Source organism: Protopterus annectens, chromosome 8.part0 (genome assembly GCF_019279795.1).
Source record: "Protopterus annectens isolate FY-2018-M chromosome 8.part0, PAN1.0, whole genome shotgun sequence".
In the NCBI taxonomy this organism is placed as follows: Eukaryota; Metazoa; Chordata; order Ceratodontiformes; family Protopteridae; genus Protopterus; species Protopterus annectens.
The window spans coordinates 904,451,413-904,464,674 of record NC_056741.1 but is presented as its reverse complement, the minus strand read 5'-3'; the positions used below and the strand labels follow the sequence as shown (position 1 = coordinate 904,464,674).

General features: G+C 39.6%; 1 protein-coding gene and 1 pseudogene across 5 annotated transcripts in view; one reads left to right on the top strand and one right to left on the bottom strand.

Moving 5' to 3' along the window:
• The window catches only part of IGFLR1 (IGF like family receptor 1), a 330,346-nt gene that overhangs the window by 117,538 nt on the left and 199,546 nt on the right, over positions 1–13,262 (top strand). The window lies entirely within an intron of this gene.
• On the bottom strand, positions 2,726–2,952 carry LOC122809851 (annotated as a pseudogene).

Below are 13,262 nucleotides of genomic sequence, written 5' to 3'. Positions count from 1 at the left end.
GACATCAGAGGAATTTTTATTTCTGCTTTGAATTTTGTGTGTGTGTTTTTTGTTTTAAATCAGTACTCACTGCCTAGTCATGTTGTAGGGATCCTAGTACATATGTGCTTGGTATCGCTATTATTGAGGCATGATGTTGTGTACTGCCACATTTTTATATTGATCTGTCACTGGTTCACAGTTTGCAGAACTGCTTGGGACCCCGTGCTTAAATGCTGCTGCCGCAACATTAAACTGCATCCATCTTTGTAGGCAGAAGCATTTATAATAAGAATCCTGCCTTTCAGCACTTTTGTTTTTTCTGGGTGTCTGGTCAATTGTGGAACCTGTAATATGGTAGTAGTTAGTGTCAGTGCAATATTTACAAGTGAGATCATGTGACTAGCAGTTATGGGAGATGTGTCTGAACTAGGAGTTTTGCTTTGTCTGGAATGGCTTTATGGGTAGTGGAAGGTACAAAGTCTTCTAAATGTCCTTACCTAAAGGGCTATATACGATGCACCATATTGGTCTCAAGAAAGGGCTATGAACCATATAGTCACAAACACTTTTACATATACAAAATTAAAATTAATGGATGTCACAAATTCATCTTTCAGACTTATACAAATCTATTAATTTACTATCTGTTGTGAAATGATGTAATAGAAAGTTTTCTTATCAATACCCATATTCCATTATCCACAATATTGTGTCTTGTGAAATCATTTATTTTAATTACATAAAAGGTTTATTACAGCCTCAGCTGTAGGACTGGCAGTATGACTTTACAATATCAAACAGGGTATCCCTCAAACCATTTGTGTACTCAGACTTCCACTTAAGATAGGATCATGACAGTAGCAGTTTTGTTGCTCCAGAGCCCCTCTCCCACTAGATTCCTTAAGTCATTTTAACAATAGTTGCACTGAGTTTTAATTTTTACATGTTAACTAAAGAGCTATATGCTCTTGTCATTTTGTAAAACACATCAAAGAGGCACTTGATAGTAAAAAAAAAAAAAGTAAGAATTCATCTATGCAGACATTGCCATGAGGTAACTCTTCACGAGTCCCAGTGCTAGGACCGGAAGTGAGCATGACTATAGAACACTGAGATCCACCAATGTACAGCTTGCTTGATCTAATTATTCAGGAGCTGCAGAAGATTCATTACCTAATTATACTGACAAGTCTGATAAGAGGCTGAATGAAACTGAGGCGGGCCCTGACTTTACATTCTGATTACCTCTCAGACATTGATAATGCGTTAATGTCAACACATCACCACTGACAGACATGTAAACCAGGTTTGACTTGTCAGAAGCTAAATCAATAGATGTTTAAGACAGAGCCCACAATAAAAATATAGAGAGGCAGTGTGTGTGTGTGTGTGTGTGTGTGTGTGTGTGTGTGTGTGTGTGTGTGTGTGTGTGTGTGTGTGTGTGTGTGTGTATGTTTGGGTGGGGGGGTAGATCCCTTGTAAACACTCAGAATGGATGGCAATTCCAGCTAAATAAATTTGGTGGAGAGTGCTCACTAAGTCCTCCTGCCACATATATGGATGGCTAGGATACCTCAACCTGTTTCTATATATTCTTTGAAAGAGAAGCTTCCTTTAGACCCTTCAAATGTCTTTACTATTAATGGAGCACATATATTTTTTTGATCAAGACTTTTCTGCTGAAACAAGGAAACATCAAACATCCTTCTTCCCAGGTATAAAACTTTGCTGGCAAAATCAGCTTAAGTTTACAGTGTTATCCTCAGAGTTACATTTGCTGATGGCTCTCTGCCATTGTCTTCTTCAGAAGAAGCAGAGGAGAGGATTAAGAAGGAAGTTTTGTCAACCTTGTTACTCAACCTTTTGTCTTTGCAAAAGGAAGATACCTCAAATAAAGAATCTGCTAGCTTATCTTATTATCCTGTGTAGGCATTCCCACTAAGTGTGGCATACAACAGAAACAATGAGCAGCACTGGAGGTGAGAAGTGTTGTTTGTAATTAAGGAAAAGTGTGCTGTATTTGGATCTGTTATAAGGAATTTTCATTTTGACTTGGCAATATTACAGATCAGATTTCACCTATAACAGGAAGTTCTGTTTAATTAATAACAAGTGCGGCCTGTTGATGGGGAACACACAGGATATATATATCATCAACTCCTCTTCCTCATTCTTCAAGTACATTTTTGGCTAATATTACTTCCTGACACTGGGGTATGGAAGTTTGTTTATGGCTACCTAATGCAGAGAAGTTCCTCTCTACATTAAACATGGAGGGGCAATCATCTGACGTTAATCAGCTGAATAGCTTTCCTTTAATGATACCTGCACCACTGGGACCCTTTTGTGACATATGCATATTTACAAGTTTATATTATAAATTATCTTACATGAATTAATTTACAAAATATTGGAAGTGCCAATTATAACATGGCACAGTCTTATTTATTGCTGTAGCTAGTCCTTTCTAATCGTTGACCTCTATGGACATCATGTTAGGACAAAAATGTTTTGTAATATTTGGTGCTGCTTTCAATTTATCTAAAGTATTACAATGGTACCTGGTGACTCACTGTATCTCAGAGCTATTACATATTTAATCTTTCTTATCATTACAAATAAACAAGAATCTCAGCATTTACAATGTTGAGAGAGGGGGATAGTGACTATAAAGGCTCCTAAGTAGTATCTTACATTTTTACTTTGTTTTGTGTCTTGTTTAATGCACCCCAACTGGTTGTGCATGTTTTTTGCTGATCCCTTATATCTTACAAGAGAGAGACATGAAGCCCTCGTCTTGGAAGGAGTTATGTAAAATAACATTTACAATTATATGCATAAAGTTCTAAATTGTTAATCTGTTTTTCTTTATGATGCTTGCAACTTTTGGAGTGTCACTGGTTTTATGCAGCAGCAGATTACACTACACACAAACTACACTTGATCTTAGCCAAAAGGCCGAGAAGCAATTGCCTTGTTTTTTCCAGGAAGTGTCAAGCTGTGTCCTGTATCAAATTGTGCTGTTTTATTTACCTCTGAAATACAGAAATGTATAACTGTGAAAGTTTACATTTGTTCATGCTTCAACAATTATCATGGAATATTAATGGGTTTAACAACCGTGTTTAAAGGGTAAAATTATTTGGAGAGATTTTAAGACTTAACCCACCGGGTACAAAGTAAGCTGCAAAAGCTCATTTCTTGCCTGGGCATTCTCCTCATACCCAGAGAGTAGGATGAGAGTTGTGACTCTTTCTTATAAATGGTTGCCCTTAGACGTTCTTGATATAATAAGTGACAAGTGGCGACAATTTACCACCTTGAACTGCATAACCGAGGGAAAAAAAACTAGTTTCATCATTCATTATATACTTTATGGCATCCCAAGAAATGATCTCAGAGAGATGATGAAGGACTTGATTTATTTCTAGGAGGCCGTCACATTTTACATATTGGACTGGAACACTGTTTTTATGTAAAACAGTGTGCATACAGGTATAAGGCAGTATTCCACCCCTTTACTTGAGAAATTCATGAATAATTAAATCAATATAATGGGAATGATGGCTACATATGGCCTGGTGCCTTATTCTGCTCTTAACTACACCTGCGTTTCCCCTCTCATTATGGAAAGTTTTCTAGGACAGACAAAATACTGACCTCCAAGGAACATGCTTTCTTAGTACAAGACTTCCAGATCTTCTTTCAAATCACTCACTGTTGCAACTCAGATGTAAGATGGAGAATCCTTAACCACATAGAATTTGGAAATTAATTTTGTTTATTGGTAAATGGGAATAATTTTCAATTCCTAATGATAGGCGTTTAATCTACTATTCAAAATATGAATGTTGATTCAAAATCTGTTCTGTGACCTTTTGCATTATAATTTTTACTGTCCCTTGTTAGTTTTTTCCCCTGGAAAATAGCTGAGGATTACAGTAAATAATATTAGTGTTCAATACTTATTATTTATAAAATACATGTTACTGCAAAGCCTGTTATTTTCCTTCAGAAAATGCTGTCATACTTCTCAGCTGTCCTTGGTTTTGCCTCATATCTTTGATTTGACCCTCAAGATTTTTGAATTTTCTTTAAATCAATGAGAATTACAGTCAGACAGTAATGCCAGATATCAGAGTTTCATACTTTGCATTCTTCAGAAAATACATACAGGTGCAAAATATGCTGTTCTACTAACTTTTTAAGTAACTGAAAGTAGTATTTAATTGTTTTATACATGCGTTATCTAGGTAAGCCTTCTGAACACAAGTGTCCCTTTTCAAGTTCAACCCAGAAGCACTGTCTGGTTATATGACTTGTTTAGTCACAGAGTAGGCAAATGGAGAGGGAAGGAATCAAACGCTGGACCACTGGGTTGCAGGGAACAGTTCACTAACATCTCAGGACCTTACTCCTCTCCTATATCTGCCATATTTGCCATTATTTTGACTTCCTTCAGATTTCTTAAGCAAAGAAGCTGAGAGGTGTGCCAGTTGTTATGTTATCATTTTAGGTGAATTAGAGTAATATTTAGACATCATCCTTGATGTCGAACCTTTCTCCATGCCCTCCCCAATTATTTTTTTTCTCTGATGCTTAAGAAAATAAGCTGAGAGCTATGAATGTTTCTGAGCTTACATTATGCTTTTGGTTTGTTGATGGTGGCATTTGTGGTTTTCCTGACCAATTGCAGAGAACTGTAGTCACTGAATATTGATGGACCTTTTGAATTTTAGAAAAAATGAATGTTATGCAAAACCATTTTATCAAGTATCCAGGTATTCAAATGGAATATTTAAAATTTGCCCTTGATTTTAGGCCTCTGTTTCTCCAATATTTTGGCGCTTTGCCCCTGATTCTTTCACTAAGAAGTTCAGAGAGCAATTTATTTTTAAGAGTTTGACATCTGAGATGTACACAGACAAATTAGTTATAACTGCTGAAGCTGCTTGTGTGACAGCTCCATAGCACAGAGGGATAAAGCCCTTACTGCACCCCAGATAGCAAGTATTCAATTAGTGAGATGGGAGCTGGAGGGTCCACAGGGGGAGAATGGAGTGAGTGGCCAATGTCAGCTCTCCCATCCTGAGCAGAGAAGGCAGCCTAGTCTCCATGCACTATGCAGTGCACAAGCATGTCCAACCCCATGCTGCATAAACAGTGACCTACTTAATCAGGATGGGGTTGAAGAAAAGTGCATGCACCTCCCAAAAGCAGAAATCATGAAGTTAGCAAGGCTGTCACAAGGAGAAAGGGAGTATAATGCTGCACTAGTATCCTTGATCTCCTCACTGCCCCTGAACAGTAGTCTAGTTTTGCCTGTGAGAGGCTTTTGCAAATCTCATAGACTCAATCCTTGAGGAGAGAGGATGGTGGCAAGTAAATGTCAGTTGCAGGGAGAAAAAAATTGTGCTTTAAGTTTTTACTACCTGTGCATGCCTTGTCTTTAAATATCTCCCTTTCTTTAGTTTTCTGTTCTCCGCTGAAAGAAATTAGATTAAAACTCTGTGTTTTCCAACTAGTTTCATTTCCAGGACTCACTACCATCTCTCTGCTCTGACAGCCCAAAATTAAGCAACATTCTTTTTCTATTTTTGTCATCTCTGTTTGTGTTGAATGTTTTTGCCACTGTTGTGTTAATTTTTACTTCAGAATTCTCTGTTAGTTCACTTTCATTCCCTATGTTGACATCTCAGTATCAGGCTTTTTATAAGCCATTGCTAGGACAAGTTTTTGCTAACATACATGATCCTTTTTACCTTCCAACCATAACCAAATTATCTTCCCTTTTGTAGTTCCTACATTAATTCCCTTTTTCTGGTTTTGAATTTAGATATTGATAAGATTGTCAATGTCCTGCTCTCCCTCCCCAGTTATTACACTGGATGCATACATAAAGCTGTTGTTTAAAAGTCAACTTGTTAGGTACATCAGTCTGCCATATAGTGTCTCCAGATGCTTCTCTTCCCAAATTTTCCATAATACCTGAAACTGGGGAAAATATTTTCCTATAATAATATTTTCTTGAGTAAAATCAAGAATCATGTATATGGAATGCAGATATTTTTCTTATACCTGTTTGTATTTCCACAAGTGTTTGAGTATTCATTTTTTGTCTGTTCTCTGCCTGACTATTGTTGATCTCTGTCTGCAGTGGATTGCAGTTGTTCATTTAAGGGTTGGTTACTTTATTTTTTTTTTTGTTTATTTGTTTGTTTGTTTTCTTTTTTTCTTATATTGCATTTTGCTTTGTTTTAATGTTTTTGTACTTTTTGGAGTTTTAAGATATCTTGGCTAGGGTTAGTTAGAAAATAATTCTTTTGCAGACAGTGAACAACATCCAGCTAATTAGTTGGAGGAGCTGAGACATAGCATTCCTCATTTAATTACAAATATTTAGTGGTATCTCTATTTAGCTTTACTGCTTGTTTGACTTGTTCTCTGCCTGCATTTAATTTTTCTCACCTACCCACCCATATATTACAAGAGTACCTCATTATGAGGTATGTTCCTGATTTGGGGTCTTAAAAAATTCATGTTCCTCAAAGTTCCACATAGAAAGGATCTGTAACACATTCAGTGTCAGCAATTTTTTTAATGGCTATCCATGGTAAATAGAAATGAATCACACTAATTCATGAACTATTATATAAATAAAAATATTAAATGTTTACCATAATGTGAGCTTCCTATATAACATTGTTAGTAAGCTGTTAGTGAACATTCCAGATTTTGTCCTTTTGTTCTACATTATGAAAGGTAGTGTTCCTCATTTTGGAGATGGAAGGTTGAGAACTATGCATCCACCCTTCTGCTGTTGTGCTTTTAAACTTGGTAGCTGTTGAGTTGCCCACCCCTACTAAAATCTGATTCTGTATACTCCTCCCATTCTCATCTCATCAGCTCATTCTACTGAGCACTGGGAGGCCAACTGGGAAGGCCCCCCTTAGTCTCTTAAACTTGAATTACCTTCTGTTTCCTACCTTCCCACTTACTAAAACAAGCGCTTTATTCAGCGGCTTGTACTCAGTTTGTGCTTCTTCCTACTTTATTTAGCTTTTTTTCTCTGCTCATTCTTAAAGTATTCAGTTGCATTTAATCTGCTGCATTTATTACTACTTTTAGTAGCCTTATTACACCAGAATTGTTATTCTAAGCCCCTTAGTTCTGATTTAAGCACTTGGGCTCCAAACTAGTTATCTTACAAAAGGAAGGTTTGTGGTCTACACTCTTGTGGCAGCAGAGGTATCTTACACCCTTCTGAGTGGGGAATTGATGGTTGAAGGCTTATCTGTTATTCTAAAAGTGTCATTTCTATTTAAAGTGCTTGGACCACAAACCAGTTATTTTACATTAAGAAGGTTTGTGGGCTACACCCTTGTGGGAGGACAGGGCAGCCTCCACCCTTCTGAGCTGGGTATTGCTTATTGTGTCTGTTATTCTAAGTGTCTTTGTTCTGGTTTAAGCACTTAGGCCCCAAGCCAGTTATTTTCCATTAGGAAGGTTTGTGGTCCACACTCTTGTGGCAGGAGAGCATAGTCTACACCCTTCTGAGCTGGAAATTGCTGCTGTAAGTCTTATTGCACCTTTATTTGATTGGCTAGAGGGATGACTTGTCTAAAAACTTGAATCTCTGTGCCTGGGACATCTGACAATCACTCTACTTGAGGAGAGCTTTTTGTGTTAGATATCTGTACTTTTTGAGCTTTTTTACAGTATTTAGTTAGAACTATTGCTCTCCACGCAGCACAGCCTAGCAGTGTTCTGTACAGTCACCAATATCTTGCAGCATAATTTCCCCTTGTAATCTTTGTAGATGCCACTCTCTCACAGTGTAAATTTCCCCTAAAATAACCTTACTGTCTAGATGGATTTTTTAAACTACTAGAGCATCTAGTTTGAGCATATCTGAACATTGCCCATCAAGTTCCTACTCTTATTGACCTATTCAATATTTAGATTTCCCTCGCTCCTCCCTAGTAGATGAGTAGCCATGGATATGCGCTTCACAATTCTCTCTGCGGCCAATCTGGTTGAGATTGGTTTTATGAGGCATTGTAGCAATTGCCTCATGTACGCTGACAACCCACATCACACGTAAAGTAACAGAGAGGTGTAAATACACTAATGCTGGAGGCAAAACTCTCTCATTCAACCACAACTAATCCTATAGGGGTTGTCAATGACACCTGCACTATACCTACTACACAGGGTAAAGACCCTACACATAAAATTACTTTATGCCGAGGCACTTACAGGTAATCTTCGTAAAACACTATGACCTCCTGCACAGTGCAATCAAGTAAAGGGTCCTCAGCCATCATGTAAACACTCCATTAAAACACCATCCACAGCTACACATAATAAACTGTACCCAATGCCTCTACTGCTAAGCCCTTAAGGTAAACCAGTGCGCACCCAAAGTTCCTAGTTATTGGTGATTCTACAGTGAGGCACACTGATGTCCCCCTCACCAGACTATGTAAGGAGAGAGTCACGGTTAGCTGCCTTTCCGGTACTAGGATCCGTCAAGTCACACAAGCACTCAGGTCATTGAACCACAGGTACCAGTTCATCTCTGTCATACTCCATGTGGGTGTTAATGACCTGAGATGTACCTCCCTTGACTATATGACTTGAGACATGATCGAGTTCATTGATTACATGTCTCAGTCAAGTATGAGCCTAGCACTGAGCAATATACTGCCATCTCCAGGATGATGCCATGTTAGCAACAGAAAATGATTCATTTTAACAACTGGCTTAGCTTATGGTGTCAATCCAAGGGGGTAAAATATTTGAAGGCCTGGGAGGACAGACCACTCTGCTTTGCCAGGGATGGTCTGCAGTTATCCCCTATAGGCTTTTGGATATTGGCAGAGACATTTTCCATCCCCATAGTGCCTTTTTTAGGGAATGCCAAACTGATAAATCTCCAGACTTAACTGAATCTATAAAGAAATATCTGAAGGTGGTACTGCTAATGCTAGAAGTCTTAACAATAAACTCCACTCCCTGGAAAGTGCAGACATCTTTGTAGTAATGGAGGCATAGTTTAAACTTGCACAGAATACCCCAGCAATGCAGGGTTATAATGCCTTTCACACCTTTAGGCCAGCTATTGCACATGAGGGAACTAAAGGTGGAGGAGTCTCAGTCTATATGAAAACCAACCTCATATCCAGACTAGTTAATGTGTGTAACCCACCGGAACTCACATTTGCAACTCACCATAAACAGGGTCTTGTATCATATCCTTGTGACCTATAGGTCCCCATTCATGTTTCAGAAAACACATACTACCTATGTCAATGTACTAGAGTCCCTCACCATTCAACCCAGTATACGATATTCATGAGGGATCTCAGCTACCCCTCTATAAACTGGGAATCCTACACCACTTCTACTACACAAGCCCAGTGATTCCTAAAAACTTTGTTAATATCAACATCCTGCTCCATTCTCCTACCAGAGGTAGAAACATTCTTGACCTTATACTCACAAATATGGGGGGGGGGGGGGGGGCTGATGTTCCTCAACCAATGTAATGTCTTTGCTCATCAGATCTGACCATAAGGCAGTATTGTTTTAAATAAAAATTAAATCTGGGGATCCAGCAAAACCTAAAAACTTTAGGAACTATTACAAGGCTTACCTCTCTCAACTAAGTGACACCTTAGCTAAATTCCAAGCATCCTCAAACCCAGTAAACGTCATAGCATATGCAGATCTATTTATGAAATCTCTGTACAGCAATATCGATAGCTGTATAAAATGAGCTGTGCCCACTTGTATTAAGAATAAAACAAACTCAAAAGACAAGTGACTCTAGGAAAAAAAGTACAACAAAAGAAAAAATCTTGGCCAAGTGTAGGAGGAACAAAGCCATACATGCTAAAACCCCTCTGACCAATTTAAACATGCAGCTAAGAGGGTTAATAAATACTTCAAAGGCTAAATTTGAAGAAAAAATAGCTTCTTAAACAAAGGACAATGCTTTCTACATCTATGGTCGTAACCTTAGGGGAAATATGCAACAATGCACAGAACTTCTTGTAAATGGCATCACCCACACTGAACCGGAGGCCATTGCCAAAGTTTTGGCTGACAGGTTCAGCTCAAATTTCTCCTCTGACTCCCCTGATAGTCCAAAGGAAATACTGAATACCACAATTCCCCCAAACCACTACTAGGGAACAGGTCATCAATGCACTTTCCAGGGCCAAAAACACTGCATTGATGGGCCCTGATAACATCCCAAGATGCTTAATAAATAGCATGAAACATGACCCCCCCCCCCCCGGTGCATTTGAATGACTTTTTCAGCTGGAGCCTACAAGTCAGGTTCTGTGCCCAAGGAATGGAATATGGCTAGTCATTCTCTGCACAAAGGAGGTCCAGCCATTGATTCAGGTAACTACAGGCCTATAAGTCTGACCAGCCTCATATGTAAGGCCATGGAAGGACTCGTCATAGACATGATAAATAAGGACACAGGTAACCTGCAAACGCTAAACCCATCATAGTTCAGCTTTGTTAAAGGAAGGATATTAAAAGCCTATTAAATCTGGTGGACTTTTTTGAGAGGGTCACCAAAGCACTGGATGAAGGCAAGACTTTGCACACAGCTTACTTAGACCTGGCCAAGGCTTTTGATACGATACCCCACTCAGACATTATAGAGAAGCTTACTAATTTAGGTATAAACCCTTTTATCATCCACTGGATAACCAACTGGCTCAATGATAGAACCCAAGAGGTCAAAATAGATGAGGCCATCTCCACAAAGAGGCCAGTCACTAGCGAAGATCCCCAGGGCTTTGATTTGGGCCCACTACTTTTTGGAATCCATTTCTCTGAATGGAAACTAATGCAGAAGGTTTATGGCTAAGTTTGCAGATGATTACAAGCTAGTGGGTATATTCAGCTCACCTGCAGACACTAGCATTCTTCAAGAAGGCCTATCTCTGACTAACAAATTGTGCCAAAGCCATGGTCATAAACTCAATTCTAAGAAGAGCATAATTGTACCTTTGAAAAGTCAACTATCCTAACAAATTACCATGTTGATAATACACCCCCAAGAGATGATCTAGTGGTCAGGGATCTGGATATGCACATAGGCAGCAGCCGTACCTTCGACCACCATGTGGCCACAGTGGTGAGGAAATCCTTTTATGTTGCACAACTTATAAGTAAGAGCATGGCAACTAGGTCCAAATAAGTCATTATCCTACTGTACTCACTATGTACCTGACCAGCCACATAACTCTCAGTCTCTTAGAGCAAGAAATCTGGACAAAGCCATAAATAAAAGTGGGACAAAGACCCAAAAATAGAGACAATTTTTAAATATTGCTCTTACAAACTTAGAAAGTTGACAGAATAACAGGTTTTGCATTAGCATGAAGGTAAGTAAGAAGGTTTGTGGTCTGCACTCTTGTGGGAGGAGAGGCTGGACTCTGCCCTTCTGAACTGGGAATTTCTGGTTAAAGGCTTATAGTGCTTGCATATTTGAACTGTTTCTTACTAAAATTGGTACACCTTGTTTGCTGTAGAATAGACTAGATCCAGGCCTGCTGAATCTAGCTTTGTTTGTATGCTTGTTGTTTGTTTGCTTGTTATTTCCCTGAAACGCTAATTCCACCTAAAACGCGGCTTTTCAGCGCTTCTGTGGATCCCTAGTGATATCTGCATTGCTTACTGTACTTATTTCCTTGTTTCACTTGAATGAAAGTTATTGTTTGTCGTTTTTGCATTTAAGTTACCTGTAGCACATTGCATTTAAGTTACCTGGCACTTGCTCACTAAAGCAATTATATAGGTCAGCGCTAAAAAATTAAAAGCACTACGCCCTCACAAACTCCCCTTGAGTACCTTGTTCCCCATTGGCCCTTTTTTTCAATTATAAAGGAATTCCCAATACTATTCTAGCATGTCCAAAGGTCAGTTGTCAATCTCCTCTCCGGTCCAGCTGGTGAATCTGGGAATCTTGAGGCAATGTTACAACTGCCTCATGTACACAGACAACCCTCTCTCCTCCCAACAAATTCCAACACATGTGAGAGATGCAACCAAATAGCCAAACTGGAGGCTAAGCTCTCTCAACTCAGTACTGGCATAACAGTCAGGAGGAAAAGGAAACCACACTCACTACAATTCCAGTCTCACAAAGACCTACCACGACAGCAAACCAAACACATAAACACACAAAAACATACTCGGAGGCTCTAAATAAAAATCTGCCTAAGCAGCAGAGACCTCCAAAGCAGACACCCAAGCAACCACTACCCCAAAACAAAACATGTGCAACACATAGCTCACAAAGCCAGTGTGCCGAACAGTCACAGCCCTTAAGGCTAAACAGCACACCTGATACACTTGTAATAGGTGACTCTATCATCAGGCACACTGACGTCCCGCTCACCAGGCTGAACAAGGAGGAGATCACGGTGAGCTGCCTGTCCGGCGCTAGGATCCGCCACATAACACAAGCACTCAGGTCACTCCAAGGCAAGTACAAATATGACTCAGTCATTGTCCATGCTGGTGTGAATGACCTGAGACATACCTCCCTGGACTACATGAAAAGAGACATAGAGGAGCTCTCTGAGCATGTAGCCCAGGCCGGTATGACCCTGACCTTGAGTAGCATCTTACCTTCACCAAGAATGATGCCACAATATGAAGACAAGATGATCAATTTCAACAATTGGCTTAAGTATTGGTGTCATTCAAAGGGGATCCAATGCCTGTCAGCCTGGGATGACATGCTCGACAAGCCACGGTGCTTCACTAGGGACGGCTTGCACCTATCACCCCTGGGCTTTCGGATATTGGCAAAGGCTCTTGCTACCCCCATAGTGCCTTTTTTAGGCAAGGCTCAAAAGACAAACCCACCTCCATAGGTATCACAAGGGATAAGAAACTAAGAGTAATGCTACTCAACGCCAGAAGTCTAAACCTCAAGATGCATGCACTCAAAACTCTCCTTAGCATGGAGAACATCGATATCTGTGCAGTAACAGAAACCTGGTTCAAGGCTCCCGAGAGCACCCCAGCACTACCAGGTTATACCTCATACCATACTTTTCTGCCCCAAAACTTGGACCGAACCACAAAAGGAGGGGGAGTATCAATATTCGTCAAAGATACCCACACCTCCAGGTTGGTGGCAAGCACGAAGCATCAGAGACTATCCATGTGTAACTAACAGTGGGTAAAACTGCCTTCCAGTTTATAGCCTGCTACAGACCACCCTCCCAAACCCAGGAAAT